At 39.9% G+C, this 25,000-nt stretch overlaps 2 pseudogenes; one reads left to right on the forward strand and one right to left on the reverse strand.

The window, feature by feature from the left end:
- Positions 1-174: 174 nt before the first annotated feature.
- LOC137981124 (inactive rhomboid protein 2-like) lies at positions 175-6,154 on the reverse strand (annotated as a pseudogene).
- A 3,000-nt stretch (positions 6,155-9,154) lies between these two features.
- On the forward strand, positions 9,155-23,869 carry LOC137979020 (fibropellin-1-like; annotated as a pseudogene).
- The last annotated feature ends 1,131 nt before the right edge of the window (positions 23,870-25,000 follow it).

The raw sequence follows: 25,000 nt of genomic DNA on the forward strand, positions 1-25,000 counted from the left end.
ACCATTTTATGGTCCTTGGCTTTCAGTGCAAAAGCATTAAGAAAAATGCGCTCACAAAGGAAATGATTCGGTGGTGATGAAGCCTTAACTTCGACCATGTATGTCCCTGGTGCCTTCACCGAAACTGATGAGGAGCAACACCCAGGAATATGAGAGCTTCCATGCCATGGCCGTCTAACATCCATGTCTCAGCTGAAGTATTTTGATAAGCAACAATGCAACAAGGCCAAACAAGGCGCCTGATGCGCCAACCTACGAAGAAACAACGGAACTTGTTAATGAGAAGACATGATTACTTTGAGGTGGCGGACGAGTTGGAAATTGGAATTAACTATTGCTTGTATCCTAGTAGTTAAAAATTCTCACCACCATTCATTTTTTGACTTGATAATGTCGTTAGTTTGAACGTCGAAACGTCGTCCTTTTTAACGTTTTAAGTTTTCTTAATATGTTTAAAAATAGTTTATCGCCCTTGGTTATCGTCCGAAAAATAAAAACAGAAAGTCCCAAAAATCTTTTGCGAATCGCATTGTCTGAATCGGACTGTGTGGAGAGTGGAGGGTTGACGATGTGGCGGATCAACAATACCCTCAAACTGATGTCCATGATATAACCTCAACATCAACAAATTGCCTGTATGTGGCGAATTTAATCCAGTCTCATTGTCGGCCTTAAAAATACTACTTTTAAATAGTGAATCATGCCTTCACCTACCTGTGGGCTTAAAGGTGTGAACAGTCCACAGATTAAATTGCCACCAATTTTCCACTGATCATATATATCAGAAGGTTCGGACAGTTCTGGGATCAAAACACACATTCCATTCAATTTCGAAACTTATGAGGCCCTTTGATTTACGGGTTTAATCCATTTTTCATGAACAACCTACCCGATCTCCCTCTCAATCAATATACCCACAGTAATCTGGAATAACAGATTGGTAATCAAATGAATGATACCTGCAGCAAAGAAACAAATAAGATGTTCATGCAAACGAAACATTTTTAAAATTGTAACAGGAGAGAATTAGAATTTATTTGAGGCAATGGATTAACAAAGACTAATATCTAGACACGGGAAAGGATATTTTAAAGCTTCATCCGCACCAACTCAATTCCTTTGTGAACGCATTATTTCTTAATTCTTGTATACAGAAAGAAAGACCATAAGGAATGGCGTAGCTGACTGTGGACGTTTTTTTTTTCAGAATACCATTTGTTTTTAGAAAGTCGCACGTCATCTCAGGGGTTGGAGTGGGTGGGGGGGGGGGGGGGGGGGGGGGGGGTAGTGGTGCACACCCCCTGCATCCTCCCCCTAGATCCGCTCTGGTAACTCAATACCCCCATTACTATTTCCATCTGCTAAACCCTTAACCACCAGGGAACACACTAAATCCCTGGGGATTGTTTCGTGAAACGTCCCCGATAACTTTTCGGGCCCGAAGAGCCATGTACAAAACTACCTTTCGCTTTCTTTCGGAAACTGATCCCTTAGCCATGTTTTCAAGGTAATAAAATAAAAATGATACTGAAGGTTGTTGACATGAAATCCGTCCGTTTCTAATTGCAGAGGGGATTATGACACCCGAAAAAGTCCCGAAAAGTTGTCTGGACTTTCGGAAACAGGGCCCCCTGGATTGCATAATTTTACACATGCCTGACAAGTAAGAGGGAACTGAGATCAGAGTCCTGGAAGGATTCAAAACCAGTTTCTTGACAAGTGCACTAAAAGGCACAGGGCAAAAACCGGATGGTGAGATAACAATCAATACATTATACAGCTGTAGTTAGCACTTTCCCTGAGTGCGCCCAGTCTTTTGATGACGACTTGCTGCAAATCCGCTTCACACCATGCCAAGAGCACCAACAACAACAACTGTATCACCCGACCACCTTTCTTTCTTAATCTCTGGGGTTCATCACATGTCAGTGTCATAATCCTCAGTACTATTTTTTTTACTATTATTATGAATATTATCATTATAACCAGGCCAATTAATTCACTCACCAAGATGCAAAACTATTGCTGTGACAAGATCTATAACCACTGGTCGCCACCATCCTTGTCTAGACCGTCCACGTCATATCCAACACTATCATTCAAGCCACGTTCCAATCATGACAGAGAAGCTGTAGCACAGATGAAAATAAATGCAAGTTCCAAGCTTGTGATTTGAGAAAGTCAAGTTGATGTAATTGAAAAAGATTTGAATACCTAAGGAGCAAAGCCATCCAACAGAAGCTGGCATATCATCACGATTTTAAACCCATTGACTCCTGAACGTCGGTCCACCCCCTGACAAGTAAAATTGTCTGACGTTAGAGTACAGGGTCCATGGGTTAAGAAGACAGATAACAATAATTAACAACAATAATTATTAGGCAACCAATTAGGTAGTGAAGACCAACACATCGAGGAGGAATGATCATCTACAAATGGGGGGCTTAATTAGTTAATAGAAAGTTTTAGCTCTAAGATTAGTTTCATTACGTTTAGTTGTAATGAATTTGTCACTTTCAACACTAGTTCACCTCAATGGTAAGACATGCTGCTGATGGGGAAGGGAGATGTTCAATTATGCTTGGCGGTAATTTAACAATGGTTTCATACGTGGAATTGAAGTGGTTAAGTTAATTGGTCCTTGCGCATAGCAGGTACAAAAACGTGGACCCCCCCACTGACCTCCCTCTTGCCCCCCACTCCAAAGAAGAAGGTAAAAAAAAAATAATGGTTTTGACAGTGGCATCATCAAATTCAATAAAATCCAAATTGCAAAGGTCTTTTGAATCTTTATCTAAAGGAAGGTTGATTATGACCTAGAAATAATCTGTTTTTAAGGGTCCAGTTCCATGACGTCTTTCATTTCCAAAATACAGAATTTTGAACTTCCAAATTGCCACCATTGCAAGAAGCTTTATTTAAGTGTCTAGTAGCTGTCTATCGCTGGAGCACGAATTGGGGGACACTGTAAATTCAATTAACAATTAAACACAAATCAAGTCAAATGTTGGTTGTTGAAGGAACAGGGGACACCGGAGTACCTGGAGAAACCTCTCGTTGCAGAGTAGAGAACCAACAAACTCAACCCACATATTACTGGGCCGGATCTGGGAATCGAACCCTTGCCACATTGGTGGGAGGCGAGTGCTCCTCACCACTGCGCCATCCCTGCACCTCCAAGACACCATGATACAAAAGCTATTTGGTTGGTAAAACTGTATGGAGGGTAATGTGAAGGGCTAGATTTCAATCCCATATGAACCATGTGAAGCGTTAGCCCTACTGAAATGGAAATGGGCCCACTCAAGGACAGAGAAAAAACTCTGACCAGGGTGGGAATTGAACCCAGCGACCTTCGTGGTTAGATCTCCGCCGCTCTAATAAAACCGACTGAGCCTACGAAGGTCAGATGGGAGCAGGCCGTGGAAATTAAGATGTTAAAGTCATGGCACTGAACATGTACAAGTACAAGGAAAGGTTACGTTTATACAAACCATTGGCCTTGTCGCGACTATATTTTAAACAGAGTTAACTGAATGGAGGGTAATGTGAAGTGCTAGATTTCTAATCCCATATGAACCATGTCGCATTAGCGCCGACTGATGGAAATGGCCCACTGCAAGGACAGCGAAAAACTCTTGACCAGGGTTAGGCGATCTATTTGGTTGGGAAAACCAGTCTGTCCTAATTAATCTCAGCCGTTTGAGCCTATGCAAGTACCTTAGGAGATGTGTACATACACCTGTATTTTATCTCCTGAGCAAAGAGTTTTCGAGCTGTCAATTGCAAAGTGAACTCCCCGATGTTGTTTTGGTTTTATTAACCGGCCCGCCCGTATTGGTGGACCACATGGCGTCGCCATATAAAATGACAAAACTCAAAAAAAGTTGCTTCGACAAATAACTCAGAAATGATGTACCATACACCACTTGAGAATTGGCGAGGTGGTTAAAGAATTTGTTTTTTACAACATTCCCAAGTTCTTGGCTTTTTTTAATGAACAATTTCTAAGTTACTTTTTTTTGCGTGACAGTGGATAACTATCAGGCTCTAATCTTTCTGTGTAACAATGATCATACCCGCATCTTAAGATTCCTCCATTTGCACCATGAACCACCATTTCCCCTTTGCATTTCAAATGACAAACATGTGCTCTCCTCCCGATTAGAGAGCTGCCTTGTTTCATTTGCTTCCACGCTCACATCACTGCGGGAGCAGACCTGGCCCCGTGCATAGAACTAGAAAGCACATCACATGAACACACAAAGAATGTAGATAGGATTTTCAAGATGCAGAATAATTATTTGCAAAAGTTGCACTGTATTTTTAAAGTACAATTCAGTAACACCTGTAGCTGGCTAAGACAATGCAGTAGGAGGAAATTTTCTGATGGAAAATAACTAGTGGTAAATATAAGAATACCCAAGTTGATTCCACTGAGACCATTTGATGGTACATGTATATACCTTGTCGTCATGCCAGTGACCTCCCACAAATAAGCAATATTGTTTGGATAATATATAACACTGTACATGCAGTCCAACACAGCAAGGTCTGAGTGTGATACCATTTGCACAGTTGTCATCGCTTGAGTTGCAATTTGTGGAACCAATGATTTTACCTGGGCAGCTGCAATCATCAAGTATCAAACAGAACAGAAACACATCACAACCAGGTGCTAAATTCGTCCAAGCGTTGCCAATCTTACCATATATAAATGTCAAACTCAGGCTATACTTCACTTGTCCATAAAAGTGACGATATTAAAAATAGGTCATACACATAGCAATGAGAGGGAGATATCCAGATTTCCCCTGAAAGTTTTTTTTCGGTTTTTATGATGGAGGAAAACCAGAAATCTGGAGAAAAATCATCAGAGCAGTTTTAAAAACTGACATTTGTAAAGTCTTTCAAGTTGTGATTTGACCTCCAGAATTTTTACCCAATGAGGCCACAATGACATTAAATGATAGCCACTTAATGATGGGCAGGTTTGAAAGTCGGACCGGATGAACTGGGATCACTCACCTCAGATTGATGTTAAAAATGGTTTTGTAAGTCAAAACTATTCCAGGTTTGTGCCAATTTCACCAAAGTTAGCTTAAAGATTAGGGCTAGGGTGATTTCTTGAGGCCTTATCATTTTTTTTACGTGGATCCCAGGTAGGCAATCCCAGTTGATCTCAGTTGATCCGGTCCGACTTTTATACTTTCCTCTTAATGATACCTGCACAGCCTTCTACTGCTGCATACTCTGCTGTTGTGGTTAGAACACAAAGATGTAACGACTCATCCTTGAGCAAAAGTCCCTGAATATTTTTATTACCTTTTTTTGGACATCATTGCACACTCCTTTGTTGAAAGAACAGCAACTGTAATCAGCTTCTCTTTTTTTCTATTGCCATGGTTCTGTTTTTGCTATCATTTAATTTTTTTTCATGCACTAAAAGGAAAACCAGTAACAATTTATGATATTAACTTCACCTTAAGACAAACAGATGGAAAACCGCACAAATATAAAAACTTTGTCACAAATCAAACAACCTGCAAAGAAAACTTAAAAACGAAAAACCCTTACAGGTACAAATTTTGCTCCTGCTTGAACCAAGATGGATGCATTGGGTCCAATGAATGCATTGACTCCCGAGTATCTGGATATTTCTTCTTGGTGTTTGAACTTACTGCCATTATTTCCTGATGCAATAAAGCCAAATTTGTGAATCTTTTTCCCTTCAATTTTAGGTTTAAATGAAAGTGGTGCAAGTCCTCCACGAATGCAAATGTATATGAGAAGTCCACAATGTACAAGGGTGACAGTACTTATAAATAAAGGCCGATGAAACCTCCTCGGTTGAAATTCTTCATTGCTGTTTTGTGTGTCTATTGTATAAGACAGGGATGTTCGTCGATCAGGTGGGACTACATAATTGTCTCCATGGTAACTGTAAACAGAATACTCTGTATTCTCATCACTACCTGGAGGATTGGAATCCTGCAGTAATCCACTTCCAGATCTAGATGAACCACCTACAAATTTTAAAACACTGATATTTAACCAAATCAGTTATGAATAAATAATTGATACTTTTCACCAATGGAGTATTTTGGTAAAGTATGCTCAAGCCTTAAGGCTCACACAGCAAACACTTGTCCATGTTTCAGTAACATGGAGCCGACTGGCAAGGATGGATAAGATGCCATTCAACTGAGGTTAAATGCATCCAAAAACAAAAGAAAATCCAATTTTAATTTTCAAAAAGTGTCCACATCCATTTACAAGAGAGTACCTGCTTACAGGAAAGTATAATGATACAGCGTTTGACTGGAAGGCAAAATCGGGAATTGAAAAGAGTCTCTGTAAGTAGAGCTGTCCTCTTACGAGCGTGTCTGTTAGCAGAGACTTGACTGTAATATAGTAACAGAACCTGTTTCTAAAAGTATATGAAGTTGAGGATTCGTGTTAAACCATCCCATGACCAGGTGCCGTTTTTGTTTCAGACAGTATTTTTTTTGCTGATGGTTACCTTCTTTACCATAAAATAGGGCTCAGTTGTAGTAATCGCAGCATTCAGTAATAATAATAATAAATAATAATAATAATAATTATTATTATTATTATTATTATTATTATTATTATGACCGAATGCTGCGATTACTCACTAAGCCCTTATTATTATTACTTACATAATATTACAATGAAAAATCATCAATGAGTGTCAAGGTAAACATAAACATAAATCGACACAACCCCCTGTATTTGCCCCCTGAAGAGGGAGGAAAGGGCTTATCGAAATAGAATCACTCTACAAACACACAAAGATAAAGGTGCCCACTACCTCAACACCTCGGACGCTGAACACATTAAGTTAGATAGTCTTTTCAGAAGAGAAAGAAGACAGGAGTTTGAAATCCGTATTTAAAGATTCTAAGAGATATGTTGAAGAGCTACATCTTGACTGCCAATTTAATGATGAAGCCACCTTATCGAAAAAGCCAACAGGTAGTAACGCTTAATGGTAAAGAACCAAAAAACATCAGATAAATCCTATGAAAAGCCACCAGCGAACAGAAGAACTGCAGTTTATGGAACAGGACTGGGTTGGAAAATATGTAACTCAGCATAGGAGGGATCCAGAAAATAGCGCTTGCGTCACATCAGTGTCAGTGTCAGTGGAGACGTCCATTTAAGACATCAATTAACACTAAAAAGTATAGAAAAGAAAAGTTACAAGAGAGTGTTGTTGAAATCAACTGCCGAGTATGCTCCAATGATCAAGAAACGGTATCCCACATCCTATGTGGTAGCTCAAACACTCTACAAGGACAGACATGATCGAATTGCTACAACCACTATACCATAGCATACTGGAAAGTATGAATTTAGTAAATCTGAAAACTCTCTACCTAGTTCCATGTTCGGAGAATGATAAAGCAAAAGTATTGCGGGGTATTCCGTGGCATCTGGAAAAATGCCCCAAGAGACAGTGGCCACAAACCTGATATGAGTGTGCTGGACAAAATGAACAAGGATTGGTACATAATAGGAGGAACTGCATGTGTGCCACGAACAATACCAGCAAGGACAATGTTTAAAGAGACAAGTAGATGGATTTAAAATCGGGAGTGAAGAGTTTGTATCCTGGACAAAATGTTAGCAGCGTGCAAGTAGTATTTGACTTTCTCGATGCACACTCCATTACCTAATGGCAAAACAGTTAGCTGACATTTTTGCAAAATAATTTTTTTTTTTAGTTTTTTAGCCACATATGCATTTTAGTTCCTAGGCCGTTGATTGGCTCGCAACTGCACTTGTTTTGGGAATGAATACTTCTTACTAAGCGAGCGCGAGGGTGGTTGATTGGCTCGCAATCTGCGAGCCGCAACTGCACTTGTTTTGGGATGAATAACTTCTTACTAACCGAGCGCGAGGGCCATACTGGGGAATATTGGCCCAAGGTAGAAGCAGTACGGACCAAGCGCAGCGAGGTCCGTACAAAAATGGCCGAGGGCCAATATTCCCCAGTACGGCTCGAGCTAGCTCGGTTAGTAAGTAGTTTTATTATGGCTTTTTAATTACCTTTTGCTTTGTTTTTGCAAGCCCGTAATTGGCCCGTGGGCATTACGAGAGAATAATGCCCTACAATTCAGTCACAATTAGCCAATCAGAGCGCGCGTTATATTTGCTACAAACACAAGCCATATAATAATTATTTTTAATAAGAATAATAATAAGAAGAAGAAGAAGAAGAAAAAGAAGAAGAAGATAACTAAAGAAACTATTAACTATGGTAAATCAGAGCTATTCAGAGCAACTCTCTTTGAAGGGGAAATCAAAACTCATTAAGATTTAAGTCGTTCTTCGTAAAGCTTGTGGGATCCTGGGCATGAAGTCATTTTCATTTTCGTAAAATCACGAGATCACAAATATATACTTGTCACACTTCCGTGCCGTGCATGTACGAATGCGCAAAAACCTCGTTATCTTTTTTTTCCCTTATTAAATGATTTCTCCACTCAGTTTGATAATACTCTTTTAAACTCTTATAAAATGATCTATTCCCATTGCGTTATGTTAGAAAATAAATCCTCCTTGAAACGAGTTTGCTTTGATGTGATGTACATCCTTTCTCTTCGAATTCTGATCTTTCGCAACTCTGATGTCAGTTAAGTGGAAACAAAATAAATGTTTAAGAATAAGAATTTGTACTTGCCACTACATACCTGACTTCTCTTTCCTAAAAGGGGATCTCTCTCCATTTGTTCCGCTTGCTTTGCTACGTGCTCGTTAAGTAGACCTATTTTTTCCACCAGCGCAATTCAAGATTCAGCGCGTTCTAGGGAGAACTGGGATCCTCTTGTTTTGATGGCACCTACGCATGATATCAGTATGGAGAAAATTAAGTGTCATCCACCGACAAGCAACAAAATGCAATTAGCTTACGTTGTAAGCGAACTAAAAAAAATAACAGAGGAAAATAAAATAATTTTAATAATAATAATAGTGTTAAGACTTTCTTTTGTTTTTTCAGTAGTGCAGGTAATATGTCAAAAACAGCTGCACTCACATGACTCAAAAACAAATTCGTTCAACATCCTGTTAAAGACGCAAAAGGCTTGTGTGGTTGGGGAGTGGGGGGGAATTAAACCAATTTTTTGCCAACTTCTCTAAGAAAGGCAAAATTGAACGAAAGGAAAGGAAATTAATATATTGCTGGCATCATCAGTAACAATGCAGGAAAACGCAGTTTTGACGGTGGTAGGATAAACTGAAAATTCTTCTCGCTGATTATTACTTACCCCTCCCTCAATAGGTATAATTGTGCACAGTCTTGTTGTCTTGATAACAGCGTCCTCTGTGGAATACTGGAATGTCGTGCACAGGTGTGGGTAAGTCTCATTTACCGTGGACTATAAGCTCAAGGAATGAGGGAAACCTTGTTTTCACGAGTCGTTTGTGCCTCCTAGAAGTTCTACTTTTCGAGGCAAGTTGTGGAGAAAAATAATTCTCTTAATTTGGCTATTGTAATTTGAATTGTACAAGAAGGTTAACACTTACAAACTTTGATTTTCTTATAGTTTATTAATTTTCTTTGGACCTTTGTCTTCTTATGAGTTACGGTCCGTTTATCTTAAAAGCTACGTACAAATATTAAAAGCACTTTAAATGTCTTAAAAGCTCTGAAGTCACAAATCCTCATTGGAGTAAATTCTAGTCAACTTTGCACTACGACTGCATGTACAGCTTTCGTTGAACACTATGTGTATTTGTTCGCAAATTATTACGGCAGCAGTTTCTAGCACTTTAGGATAAATTATTCTTTCAATGTTACACCAAACACACCACATGATCACCACATGTTTTTAAAGTTACTGTCACATCTGAGTTTCTGTATTTTTATTTTTGTGTTTCAACAGATAAAGAAGGTTTAGTTCCAGAGATTCAAAATGAACAGGGCCGTTATCATCTTTTCAATCTGGATTGTTTTTTTCCAGGTAATAAGTAATAATTTTTGTGGTGGAACTTAGATTATTTTGGATGTTTAGCAGCTGACTAGTGCACATGTGTGATGCAAAACATTTGCATATATATATACTTGTATAAATGCAAACTAAGTTCACATGTAGAATACGAATCCGTACTTGCAAGAAGGGAAGATGCTGGAATGCAGCTCAAGTTGCAGTTAAAATTCAATAGTAATTGCATGGATAATTATTATATAATGATAGTGTTCATAATAAAAATCATCATCATCATCATCATCATCATTTTCGGTAGTTATCATGAGTCTCAAATAATTTATAGTTGAGGAGACTGCAAACAGGAGCAGATCAATATTTAATTATTGTTTTTCACAAGAGATGAAAACCATCTTCCTGAAATAAAAAAATCTCTCACAGAAAAGAAGACAACCTATAAATTTATCCCCCATAACAGTGAATTCAGGAGTCCAACCCAATGATGGATATAAAGTGCTTTTATTGCCTTGAAGACCCAGCTAATGGTTCAAGTTTCTCTACCTTGTACAATCATCCTGGACCCAGTTGTTCAAATGAAGGATGGCGCTAATATATTCGCCAGATAAACACCATCCAGTGGATAGTCAATTAGCGAACCCATATTTGCACTTATCACCAACATTATGGATAGTGATTTATCTGGTGAATAGTGTTATCCACCGTTTGAACAACTGGGGCATAGTATTTGCCTTGGCTCATGACCACTATTTCTTGTTTTTTTCTTTGCGCTTGCATGAAATAATTTTGTATGTCACTACATTAGCTTGTAAACTAGAGTAGGGAATAAAAAGTGTTCCAATTAAAATATATAGAGTGATTTTCAATTGAATCTCGAAAGTAATTAGCTAATTGCTTTGGTTTTGCATTGCTTCACTCAGTGATTGGTTCAAAGTTCGGTTAAACGATTGCGTGATATGGAATTATCTTAGAAGAAAAGTATCCTAAACATTCATAACAGCTAACCTTAGGCCTAATTAGGCCTAAAGAAACGTTTTTAGGCCTAAGGTTAGCTATTATGAATGTTTAGGATGCTTTTTCTAAGCTTTTCTTCTAAGCAAATTCCATGTCATGCAATCGCGGCCAGGTATTCTGAAGTTGCTCCCAAAGTTCTCGTGCCATTTTTTCAACCAATCATGGCTTGCACATGCACATTTTCCCGTGCCTTGTGTTGGCTACGTGTAATTACTCTGAGTTTTGATTGGTTTACTGGATTGTCTCTGTCCATTTTGATTGGCCAAAGTAATTACTTTGGTTTTGGTTTTACGATACTCGCTTGAAAACCGCTCTAAAAATATCATTCTAATTATTATATGATGAAGATTACCTATAAGCTATCGATACTAAAGCCCTCTTTACATTTTTCAGGGTTGTGATGCTATCTGCTCACCTGCTTGTCACAATGGCGGCAGCTGTATTTCCGCACCCAGTGGGCACTCTTGTCATTGTACTCCTGGCTATACAGGCAATGACTGTTCATCAACATCGACGAATGTTCCATTCACCCATGTCACAACAATGGGACATGTATCGATCAGGTAATTTTGATTTGGCAGAACTGGTCCAATAAAAAAAACTGCTTGATATCTGGTAATTTTGAGTTGAAGACCTCTCCAACCAAATATTACCAGTTTTATGTCTCGGTTGTTCAAAGAACACATGTGTAAACAGATCATTACCATTGTTATAATGTCCTTAAAGAGTGATAAGGTCACTGCCAAAATGAACTTATTTCATTTTAATTTTGTCAGTTTATTATTTATTTACTAACTTTATCACTGAAGGGACATCAATGTAATTATAACTTATAATGTCTTATGACAGTGTATTGTTGTTGCTTGCCTTTTAGGTTAATTCCTTTCGTTGTGAATGCCCTCGTGGATTTACTGGAATAATATGTGAGAATGACATTGATGATTGTCATGGCAAACCATGCAGAAATAATGCAACTTGTCAAGACCTTGTTTCTGACTTCCAATGCCTTTGCTTGCCTGGTTTTGTTGGAGTGATATGTGAGATCAACGTTGATGACTGTGTTGGCCAGCCGTGTCACCATGGTGGTACCTGCATTGACCAGGTGAATGGGTTTGCTTGCACTTGCCATGCTGGGTACACTGGCAGTTTATGTGAAGTGAATCACAATGAGTGTGGCAGCAATCCATGTAAGAATGGAGGAGTCTGTGCTGATGGAGTGAATGCATACCTGTGTGTTTGTAAGACAGGTTTCACCGGTACAAACTGTGAAGTGGACATCGATGACTGTTATCAAGAGCCGTGTAAAAATGGAGGTGAGAAATTAATGGGAAATTTAGGAATAATCTTTTGAGGAACAGCCACCTTTGCAAATATAAGAAAGGTGTCTCTGATTATTGAACAGTTTAAGCCATACGTCGAGTCTTTACTGTACTTTTAAATTAATATATGGTTAATGAAAGGTTCAAACAAATCAATGTGATCCTTTCCTTTAACTTTAAGATCAGGTAATAGTTGCAAAGTTACCACTAACATTAACTTATATCTTTAATTTTTTTGCTACCAGGAACCTGTCATGACTCTGTGGCTGATTTTCTTTGCGATTGCTCTGTGGGGTTTCAAGGGGCAACTTGTGAGGAGAATATTGATGACTGCAAATCATCTCCCTGCCACAATAATGCAAGCTGTGTGGACTTAATCAGGCTTCTCTTGCACTTGTCTAGCAGGTTTTACGGGTAAAACATGCGAGGTGAACATAGATGATTGCAGATCCAACATGTGCATGCACAACTCTGTTTGTGTTGATGAAATAAACTCCTTTAAGTGCAAATGTGCACCTGGTTTTTCAGGTAGATTTTGCGAAGTGGATATTAATGAATGCATCAGCCAGCCATGCAAGAATCAAGGGATGTGTGTAGACCTTGTCAATGGTTTCAAGTGTGTTTGCCAAACAGGTTTTACAGGAAAGGATTGTGCTCTTAACATTGATGATTGTGCAAACAGCCCTTGCCATCACAATGGAACTTGCATTGACCTTGTAAATGACTACAACTGCACATGCTTAACAGGTTATACAGGCAAAGACTGTCATATCAATATCGACGAGTGCCTGCAACAGCCCTGTAGAAATGGTGGCACCTGTATTAACAGGTTCGATGGACAAGGTTTTGACTGCATTTGCCACAATGGATTTACTGGTGTGACATGTGCAGTTGATGTAAATGAGTGTGTACCCAATCCTTGCCACAATGGTCGGTGCACTGACTTAATTGATAATTTTCTTTGTAACTGCTCAGGAACACTTCCAGGAAGAACATGTGCAGGTCTGTTAAATATTTGCAGCACATTCTCGTGCCGCAATGGAGGGACATGTGCCTCCTCAAATTCTTCGTTTTATAAATGTAATTGTCCTGAAGGATTTACTGGTTTTGACTGTGAGGTGGATATTGATCATTGTCAAGCACACAGCTGTCAAAATAATGCAACATGTCTTGATGGTATAGATACCTTCTCTTGTGTCTGCCAGAAAGGTTATACTGGTAATCACTGTGAAATGGAAATGGATGAATGTCTTGCCAATCCATGCAGCAATGGAGCTACCTGTGTTAATTTGATTAATGACTTCAAATGCTTATGTCCTTCAGGATTCAAAGGACGCACATGTTCCATAGACATTAACGAGTGCTATTCATTTCCATGTCTTCATGGTGGGGTTTGCACAGATTTGGTAAATGACTTCAGTTGTGATTGTCAGCCTGGGTTTGTCGGCCATACCTGCAGTACGAATGTGGATGATTGTAGTTCTGTGACATGTGTAAATGGAGGATACTGTGTGGATGGTATCAATGCGTTTGAATGTCTGTGCAGTCCAGGATTTGGTGGAACCTACTGTGAAATAAACATTGACGATTGTGCACGCCAGCCATGTAAAAACTTTGGAAACTGTACTGATTATGTAAATAGCTTCAAATGTACCTGCCTACCTGGATATACAGGTATACACTGCAGGGTGGACATTAATGAGTGTGCTAATCAACCTTGTCGCCATGGTGGTACATGTCATGACCTCGTCAACGGTTTCAAATGCAGTTGTCCAGTTGGTTACACAGGCATCCATTGTGAAGTGGACATTGATGAATGTACACCACAGCCTTGCATCAATGGAACATGTGTGGATAGGATAGGTAGATTTGAGTGCATTTGTCAAACTGGCTTCACTGGGATTTTCTGTGCTGTCAATATAGATGACTGTGCTCTGTCACCTTGCCAAAACCAAGGCAATTGTTTTGATATGATTGAGGACTATTACTGCAAATGTGCTGTTGGATTCACAGGAAGAACTTGTTCTGTTAATATTGATGACTGTTCTCACCAACCATGCCAGCACAATGGTAGCAGATGTGTAGATGGTGTGAATGGCTTTACTTGTGTCTGTTCTCCTGGTTATACTGGACTAAATTGCTCTGTTGAAATCAATGAATGTGCTTCCTCACCCTGTCTCAATAATGGTAGCTGCATAGATGAAATGGCAGATTTCCAGTGTAATTGTCCACCAGGATTTAAAGGTCAGATTTTGTTTTTCTTAAGCATATTTTGATGAAAACATCAATTTAAAAGAAATTGCATGTGGAAAACATCTTGCCTCCGCAAGGAGTCTTCCACAAGTCACAGATTTTCAAAGGATTATTATTATTCATAGGAAAATACATAATAATTTGCCAGTCCGGTATAGGGTATTGGTGATATGTAAAAATCATGGCTAAGACTTAATCACTTAGTAATTTGGAAAATCATTATGTAGCATAAGACTAGTAGAAACTTGTTTGCACTGCACACACTTAATTGATGTTCATGCTGCAGACCACAGTACCTTATGCACTTTTGTTTTACTAGACAAGTACTGCAGCCAACAGTCTTGATTTAAAGCTCTAACCAGGGAATGAAAGTTGTTTGCAGTTATATAAACCGTTTTTCTTACTGGCAGAGCTTGCAAAAGAAGCAAGAAATTAAGTTCTCCCACACTGAATGGAGGGCCTTGTACAAGGCAGGGTATCCGTTTTCACATTCAGTGACATTTTTGTGTCTTGCCATTAGTGCAGCAGGTTTCCCACCCTCCCACCCCTCAGCCAGTCCGAAATGTTTTCTTTCTTTCGTTTCACAGATAATTTGTAGTAAGGTCATTTTCTTTGTTTTCTCTATGAGCTGGGCTTTTTGCCTTGATATTTTATTTCTGTCAGTTTTGTTGATGGTAATGTTGGTAGTCATGTTGCTGCTGCATTTTTGTGTGGCAGACAAATGGCATTCAGTGTGTGAGAATTACACAAACACTTGTGTTGCTTAATACCTCTTCCAGCCACACCTGTTCAAATAACCTTCACTGTTCTATATTAATTCATTCAGCTATTTTAGTGCCCCTTTAATAACATTTTCCTTGTGCCTCAGGTCGTTATTGTGAAATGAAAGAAGGTGAGTGCGTTTCATCCCCATGCCAAAATGGTGGTTCATGCCACAATCATATTGGAGGTGGTTTTCGCTGTTCCTGTTTACCTGGCTTCACTGGGGACATTTGTAATGTTACTGGACTTATTGACACATGCAGTGGGATGACCTGTTTACATGGTGGCAGGTGTGTCAATGAGGGCAATCAAACCATGTGTTTATGCCGTGAAGGATACCATGGTCGGCGCTGTGAAGTAAGAGCTGACGGATGTCAAAAATCCCCTTGTCTCAATGGTGCTACCTGTATTGACAATGGCAAGTTGGTGTTTTGTAAATGCCAAATCGGATTTATTGGGAGATATTGTGAAAAAGGTGAAATAAACCACTTTTAAACCTAATTAAATTCACTGATTTTAATCAATGCATCTCCAGAATAATTAATTTTCAAAATCTTTTTTCTGGTGGAAGTGCACTGGTGTAGCCAATTTAGCATGCTAGATCCTTGAATCAACTTTAATGATTTGAAGCTTGGAACTGCCTCCATTTTGTTTCCTTCAACAACAACTTTTGGACCCCATTGTCTGTTCACCCAGATGTATTAATATTTCAATGCCCTATACTTAAGTACTGATATATTGGAGATGGGCTTATTATAAAAAGGGTAGGGATGCTTGTCATCTCGCTTAGGGGTGTAAATTTCTGATTTTGGTCGCCCTTAGGGTGTTTTGGGCAAAACGCAATCATATGTAGCTGTGAAGGTGTCTTTTAGGGTTGCGTGCGAAGAAGTATAAAGGTGTATATTTACACTTTTATATTTCTTCACGCAGGTGAAAGTATTAGATGATAATGTCTTGCCATCATTTAAAGTCACGGTATTTTTTGTTTCTCTGTGTTTTAACCCTTTCACTCCTGTGGGGTTCCCCATTGACGAGTAAAATCGTCTGGCGTTAGACAGAGTAAAATCTATAAGTGTCACTCTTGGGAGTGCAAGGGTTAGAATGGTCTCTTTTAGGGGTCAAAAAAGCCTGGGCCATGCCCAGTTTGCTCTCCTTTAGGGGTTTAATGCAAAATTTCCGACGAGCATTCCTCCCTTTTTTATATGGGAGTCCCCCTCCCCCCCCCCCCTCCCTCCGGGGCTCATTAGGTATTGCCTCAAAACAGAAGAAAGAGTACTATGACAGTTGAAGAGTTTTGACAACAAAAACCACTGTGAAGTATCATAGTTGACGTTGATTTGTTAAAGTGAATCTAATCTCAAAGTATTTCTTTTGCAAAGTTTAAATGTCTAACATATATTTTACCTTTGCTTCTCTAAATTTTACTTTTAATAGGCCTAATGAGGTACAAGAGAGTAACCAAGCTGGCATTCATTATTTTGTACTTTGTATTCATTCGTATTTTGTATTCATATTATTTTGTCCTATGGCTGAATAGCTGAGTTAGGGAGAGGTGTGGTTCTATTCCTTCAGTGATGTCAAGAACTAATTTACATTGCCAAAGTTCTTTCAAACCTATAAAGCAAAGTAGTTTATGATGTCCTTGAAGGAATAGGCCCATGCCCCTCACTGCCTTAGCCATGGGACAAACACACCTTATGAGGCTTATGAGGCACATTCTAAAGTAAAATATAGAGAAGCAAAGGTAGATACATGTTTGATATTTAACTTTTGCTAAAGTAAAAATTTTGATATTTGGTGTACTTTAAACTGCGCTAATGGTGGGTGTTTTGTTATGCCTGTAGCGGCACACGGACAAGAAATGGCATGCATTGATTGGATTGTATGCCTCATATAAGAATAAGCACCTATCTTTTGAATGCTTCTTATCCAACAAATACATTCCTAAAAGTACGAAAATGCCCTGATGACGACGGCTACGAGAAAGCCGTCCAAAACAACAATTCTCGTTGTTCTTAACTGTAGCAGAACGTTTCGCTCCCTTGCAAGTTCACCCCCTCCAAGTTCGACCCCTATACCTAAGGGACTGTGCAATAATTATCAGGAGGGGGGGCCCTAAAACCAGAGGGGGGGGGGCCTTAAGTTAAAATAATGGAAAGAAGGGGGGGCTCTACATTAGATTTCTCAAGTAAGTTGAGGGGGGGGGCTTAATTAAATTTCACAAATTCAATAACGAATAAATAAACATTTTCCAAATAGACAGATGCCACGCCTTTGACTATCCATAATGTCTAAATATTGCATCAACATAAACACATGCTTTAACTTATTTAGAATGTCAACATACGATAGATTGAAACAATCGCTCATGCACAGAAGTCACAAAGCACGTTGTGAGCTTTGCCAATAAAACATTTGGCATTTAAGAGGTCCCGCAGACATGCCAGGTCTGTTCTTGATTTAAACAGCGAGAGGGTTTCTAGGTCTACAGTTTCTAGCTGAGGAATGCCACATACTTCTGTTTCATAGTTGTCATCAATGGGTTCACCTCCCAAAGACCGAAAAATTATACAGGTTCAGGTCCTACGGCTTTCTGAGGCAGCAATTCTCTTCTTCTCCCTTTTTTTCTTCTGTTCCTTCTTTTTTCTTGATTTGGATGCTTTAGATTTGGCACCAATAGGAAATGTCGCTTTATATTTAGCCATCACCCTATCCAGGTCTTCTACAAGATGCAGAACGTTTAAACCGACTTGAGACTTTATTGAATGACGTTGTTCAGCATTAAAATTGTGTAAATACTTGCGCTTTACAAGTTGATTACATTACATTGATTACATTACATTACATTAAACAGCTGAGGCCAGTCTTCAGTGTTTTTCTAACTTGGTTACGACAGTATTAAGCTTGTCCTGGATATCATTTGCCTCTTGTTTGCAACGTCTGATGTTGCTGTCATCATGGGGAGCTGGCTTATAATTCTCTCGGAGAAACCTTCCTGCACAAGCAGGGTTGTCGGATAAAAGATATTGGTATCTGTTCTCAAGTTTTTCAATATCTAAAGGTACGGGTTAGAGAGGGGGGGCACATCATAATTTTGAGAGAACGTGAGGGGGGGGGGTCACAGCTAATCTTGACGCAGCTGGAGGGGGGGACCTATCTAATTTTTCCTTTGGTGAAGCTTATTTTAGGACCCCCCCTTCCTGATAATTATTGCACAGTCCCTAACTGGTTTCGCCCCGGTTTCTTCTTAACATTTTGGGATTATTTCATGTTCTCCTTGGAAAGGGTTATCAACTTTGTAGGGATAAAATTAGTATGATTGGTGTGGATGTTTGGGAGAAAGTTGAGATTTTTCTTCGGGTGTTAACATCCTCCACATAACCTCAAATTTGGTCATTTTGCGTCGTTGCCAGGACGACCACTGCAAAGAAATGTACCAAAATGTGAACCACACGTAAAGGGCGTGAGAGACCATTGTTTTTGTTCAGTAAATCTGTTGTTTTCTGGCGCCATCTAGCAACCTCGTTCCCAGGGCTTTTCTCCGCCGAGGAGAGGGTGGGCGGGTCTCCTGGGCGGAGAAAAGCCCTGGGAACGTGATTGGCCCTCTTGCTATCGCCCTCGTCCTTACATAATCTCCTTATTTACACTGTTTTTAATCCTGGCTTCTAGCTTTTAACCATTGTATTGTCCGAGTGGCTGACAGCAGTATTACATTACCTTCCAACATCTGTAGTCCTCACGGAACATGTGTTAGTCTTCGCACTGGCTTCATGTGCTCCTGTCATGGCGGTTATTCAGGCCTTCTCTGTAAACACGGTAAGTTCCTCAACTTAAAAGAATATGAAAAATATGTTTTACAGTGATAAATAACCAGCTCAGGTGGTGCCGCAGTTTTCTTCGTTTTTGTGCACTATCTTTGCTAACGCTGCAAGCCATGTAAAAAACATTTATAGTGAGTTTTTCTGCGGGAAAGACGGAGTTGTTTTGCATCCTAAAACGCAGAGTTTTATACTGTAGTTAGTATACCGGTGTATTCTAACCGCGTAGGACAGCGGAGAGCTCTTTCTTTTTAGCCTTACCCTGTCCCTCATTTCCAACCTCTTCCTTAGCTTTTTGCTTTCGTTCCAGATTTCTCCTGGTGTACTTTTTTTTCTCCCTAGTTTACGCGCGGATTTACAGCAGTCAAGAGCGTGATTTGGCGCTTTCAACACGCGTATTCTCTCCTGACTTTCTGCTTTCTCAGATCATATGTATTTAGAGGGACTTTTACCGTCATGTGTCGTCAACTTAGCCAAATATCGTGCGATGTCTCTGATCACGTTTTAACTTAGAAATAGAAATCTAAACTGAAGTAACCTGGTCTGAGTAAACGATTCCTTATCAGCTAGTGCACATACACAGATACTGGCTGCCGCTACTTTGCATAGAGCTCATCACGCATATACTGTTGAGCCAATTACACGTTCTCCAAACTGAGGGAGAGGCTTTTCACGTACCGATGTTCCCCTACCTCAAAAAAATCCCATAATCTTTCTGAAGTTGAACGCGATTCAAACAAATGAACACTTCAACAGACTTTTTCAAAAGCTTTCTGACCAACTGCGCGTTGGTAACCTTAGCCCCTTGAATTTAGGGGTACTAGTTTTTCGCTCTTATTCATGGCTCCTGTTGCTTTGTTCTGAATAATTTGTTTTTCACGTGAACGAGAAAACATATTCCAATTCCCACCAAAACACAATAGATTCAAAGTGTGCCCAACATCATTTGACATTTCTCCAGCCTTGCCTTTTGTGAAACAAACTGAACAGTTTCTGTTTTTTTTTTGGCAGAAATCAATGAGTGCCTCTCAAATCCTTGCGGAGAGAACATGACGTGTGTTGATGGAATTAACAAGTTTACCTGCGAACCACTCCACAACCAAATTGCTGGAGAACGAAATTTCTCAGGTGAGGATATACGTTTGCGGTCGCGAACAGCCTGGGTCACACGATCACGACCCTTCATTTTCTGAACCATATCAGGTGACACCAAGCAAGGAATCTGAGTACCTGAAATAATTTAAATCTTGGCTTTCAAATGTCTCACAATGGGCTGATGATCTTTTCGTACGATTAAGATTCTTCGTTTTCGCCTTTTTCGCAATTTTGTTTTAACAAAGAAGCGTCCGCGAAGAAAAGCACCATCTCCAATACTTGACCGTACTTCAGTTAGATTCCGTCACTGAGACAGAGGAGCGAGCGCACAAATTTGTTCTTAGCTCTTACAGCGAGTTTCAATCGAGTGTCGTAAAACCAAAACCGAAGTAATTACTTTGGGCAATCAAAAAGGACGGAGGCAATCCAGTAAACCAATCAAAACTCGAAGTATTTACACGTAGCCGACAAAAAGCGCGGGAAAATGTGCAAGCGCGAGCCATGATTGGAAAGTGGCGCGAGAACTTTGAACCAATCACTGAGTGAAGTAATCATAAACCAAAGCAATTCAGTAATTACTTTCGACACACAATTGAAAACCGCTCTAATGTCCTTTCCGTTGTACCTCATTTAGCTAAGACATTCTGCTCTATGACACCATTGTATTACCTGTTCCACCTCATTTCTGTGTTTACCCTCAGGTTTGTCAACAAAGCCTTCATATGTAGTTCCTGTTGTCGTGGTTACAGTCTCGGTTCTGGCGTTTGCAGCACTTTTGTTGGGGTATATTCTGAGGGTCCGGAGGCAGAAGAATGGGCGAATGAAGCTGACTGACGATCACGATGAGACTCTTTCCCATCCCTATCCTGAGGGGAGAACGTTTGAGAACCCTATATACCAGGTAATAACTATCACGACTAGCACTGTAAACGTGACATGATCTTAATAGCAAAACGACAATAACCGTAGCTTGAAGACCATTGAATAATACACCTTATTCCAAAATGGCCGCCATTTAAATATTCTTTTGTTTTTATTTAAATTAGCCCTTGATGCCTCGTTCTTAAGCTTAAAATTCAAAAGAATATTTTATCTTGAACGAGGCAACAAGGGCCAATTTGTATCCGCATAAATCAGCGGCCATTTTGGAATAAGGTGTATGATGCGGGAGGTTGTGGTTCCATACCTCGGTTGGTTCAACCCGCGGTATTTGTAACTGCAAATAGTATATTTCTCTCGAATAAGAACGGGGTAAACTTTCTAGTCATCTGGGATAAGATCGGCACACCGGAAGTTCGGTCTCGCAAATCTGCAGCACTCGTAATTTGATGGCAAAATTTAATTGACAGAGATCTCTCTGTGTGGTTGTCTCATTGGCCGGTCGGTTCACCGACGTTCGTTTCACAATTATCGTAAGTTGTTCACTGACGTTTTCGGGTTTGATGAGGGCAACTTTTAGGGTGTTGTTGGGCTAGTTATGGTTGGCTTGGGATTATTGATTTGATCTAAGCTATTATTTCAGGGTCAGGTTGGGGTTGGAATTGGCTGTCGTAAGACAAACCAAAAACATGTTAGGAAACGACCGTAAATCGGGTCGGGATTCTCTTTAAGAACGAATTGATATATGAAATGAATCATATATTGAACTGCGGATTTGAAATCAAATGAAGTTATCATCCTCGCAGTTATGAAAGCAATTTTAGCAATTGCGCCGATAAGCCTGAAAAATTCAGGACTTCAACGGGGTTTGAACCCGTGACCTCGCGATGCCGGTGCGACGCTTTAACCAACTGAGCATATGAAATAAATCATACCGGTATATTGAACTGCGGATATGACTGGCTTCATAGCTCAGTTGGTTAGAGCGTCGCACCGGCATCCCGAGGTCACGGGTTCAAACCACGTTGAAGTCCTGAATTCTCTTCAGGCTTCTCGACGCATTTGCTAAAATTGCGTTCATAACTGCGAGGATCATAACTTAGTTGATTCTCTTTATGTTGCAAAATACTAGCTACCTCGAGCTACTTTAAGGACGGTGCCTTCTATTGTTATTGCGCATACGTTCTGCGCATTTCGAGATATTCCGGTTTCCTATCGGTGGTGCTTAATAATGCAGGGATACGTTTCCGCAGTTTAAAACTATGCGGAGAAAGCAGAACTTGGCAAGTGCTCCTGGTATCCGCAAAAAGAAAATTGGGAGTAACCGTGCAATTTTCAGAGTATAACACTTGTTAAGACCTGCTTTTCCCGCATATTCATAAACCGCTCAAAAATACATTTGAGTTTGTCAGCACCGTCCTTCACCATTAAACACGAAGACGCCCTATAAAAGGGATGGCCTCACGCTCTGCTTTTGTTCCAATTTATTCAAGCACGACTGACTAATTATCCAAGATGGTGATCAACAAACAGCAACATAGAGACGGAAGCCCTAAAAGATATTTTTAGCGCGAGAAAAAGGGACTGGAGATTAAAAAAAGAACGACAGATCACATTTTATGACGCATTACGGACACATTGACATAAGGGGCTTTTTTACTGCACAATTGCAAATTATCACAGAGCTCGCGGTTGCGTACACGGTTGATTGATAAATCATTTGCATGTGCCAAAAGGCACCACGCCTTTTATAGCATGGGCATAGCCAGGATTTTTCAAAGGGGGGGTCACACTCTGTCAAACAGAGTGTACTCGCGTTTTCGCAACCTGAATATTGTAGGTTGTTTAAGTAAAAAACGGCTTACAAAGGGGGGGGGGGGTCACGGGCACCCCAGGACCCCCCTGGCTACGCCCTTGTATAGTGCATCTTCGTGTTTAAATAACAATGTCTACTCTGAAATCAGTGATAGTAAGTCATTTGCTGCATTCGCTTGTGCAATGGTGTATAAACAATTGTTATTTCTTGACTGTTTGCAGCCTTGTGAGAAGGTCATTGCTATAGACTGTAGTGACGATGTTGACGCGCTTGAGGCGCTTAGACTCCAAATCGATCAAGAGCTTCTGGATATTTCCTTCTTAAGCGAAGGAGAAAGCTTGGGCAGGAGAGAGGTGAAGAAGACCGCATCTGCTCCAGATCTCCGCAACTTGCAAATTAACGTCACCGACTTGGAAACTAGTAGTGTGTGTACAGTGGATGATCTATCCCAAGGATCTGTTGGGGCAGCGCGTAGCGGCGATGCACAGCGAAATGTCAAGGGAAACCTGAAGCTATCAAAGGAATGGCTGGAAACTTTTCTTTAAATTTGTTTACAACGTATATAAGCGTCTTTCCGAGTTAAAGAAAGAATCGTCACTTGAATGGCTATAATCATTTAGTCATTCGCCACCGGTTTGCTATCAATCCTGTTTTGTTAAACAATCCGACATAGTTGAAGTAACCCTTCGTTCCGATTTGGTCACTTACAAGCCTTAAATCTATTTGTTATTTATGGGAGGTAAAAGAACATTTAAATTTACACCTGTGGAAATAGTGACATGTATGAAATGTAATTAACGATGGAGTAAAGTGTGCTACTCTAAAATAAACACGTCCTCTGAATTGGACTGAATTAATATTCCAAGGTAAAACCAATATTCAAAGTAATTTATTGCAAAGTTGATATAACAAGTAAAGACATCGTTATAAATAACGTTTTGTGTTCAACTGTTGAATTTCCTTTCTTTTGCGCCCAATAGTGCAAATCGTTGTAGAGGGGTTTTGGGACCGTCCGACACCTTGAAGCAAAAAGGGAGAGAGATGGCAAAAGGGTGTAACAAATGATAAAAAAAGAAAAAAGTTGTTTTTTTTCAACATCTATCTACATTTTATTGCACTCGGCAAAGTATCTTTTTGATTTATGACTGTTTCTGCCTCTATGGCCTTCAACAACACTAGCCTTTTGAAAAATTACACCAAGCCGAACACTCCTTGCGCATGCTAAATTAGTCATAGTTTATTTCCCCGCGAGGAGCTTAGGAGTCGTACCTCGTTGAAACGCTCTCGTGCAACCATAACATATCACAAATGGTACTAGAAATCAAGTACGTCAATGCAAATAACGCCGTTATACACACCGAAAACTCTAAACTTTTGTTGGATTTGGTAACTGGGATTTTGGCAAAAATTAGCCTGGGAACTGGGATTTGGTACCCCCCTTCACGACCCTCTTTTATCGGTCGTGTAATAGTCTACTTGACTTTGATAAATACTTTTTAATCAATTTTGACTGATCATGATCTCAGATCCAACTCTGTTCAAGACTAATCGACCACGGTTTTTGCAAAGGTTTAAAACCTCAACTTCACTCAAATTAAATGTTGGTTTTTGAAGAGAGGGAAAAACCGGAGTACCCGGAGAAAAATCTCTCGGAGCAGAATAGAGAACCAACGAACTCAACCCACATATGACGCTAAGTGTGGGAATCGAACCCGGGCCACATTGGTGGGAGGGGAGTGCTCTCACCACTGCGCCACCCCTGACACTTCTCCTCCTCAGTTATTTAAAGACCCTGATTGTTCAACCGGCTGGAGTCGAACTCGCGGTTTTACTGCATGGCAGCCCGGTGCTAATACTTAGTGTCTGTATGTGTGGTTGTGGGGGGATATTTATTTTTCTCTTTATTAATTAATTTATTTATTTGAGGTACAAAGCCCTTGGGTGATCAACAGTAGAATACAGGGCCACTTACAAAGGTCGACCTCCACGACTTTTTATTAACGTTCCACAGAGTTTTTCAATACCGAAGAGTTGGGAGACGAGTGCAGAGATATGACCGTAAGAATTCGT

Source organism: Montipora foliosa, chromosome 12, assembly GCF_036669935.1.
Source record: "Montipora foliosa isolate CH-2021 chromosome 12, ASM3666993v2, whole genome shotgun sequence".
NCBI classification, from domain to species: Eukaryota; Metazoa; Cnidaria; class Anthozoa; order Scleractinia; family Acroporidae; genus Montipora; species Montipora foliosa.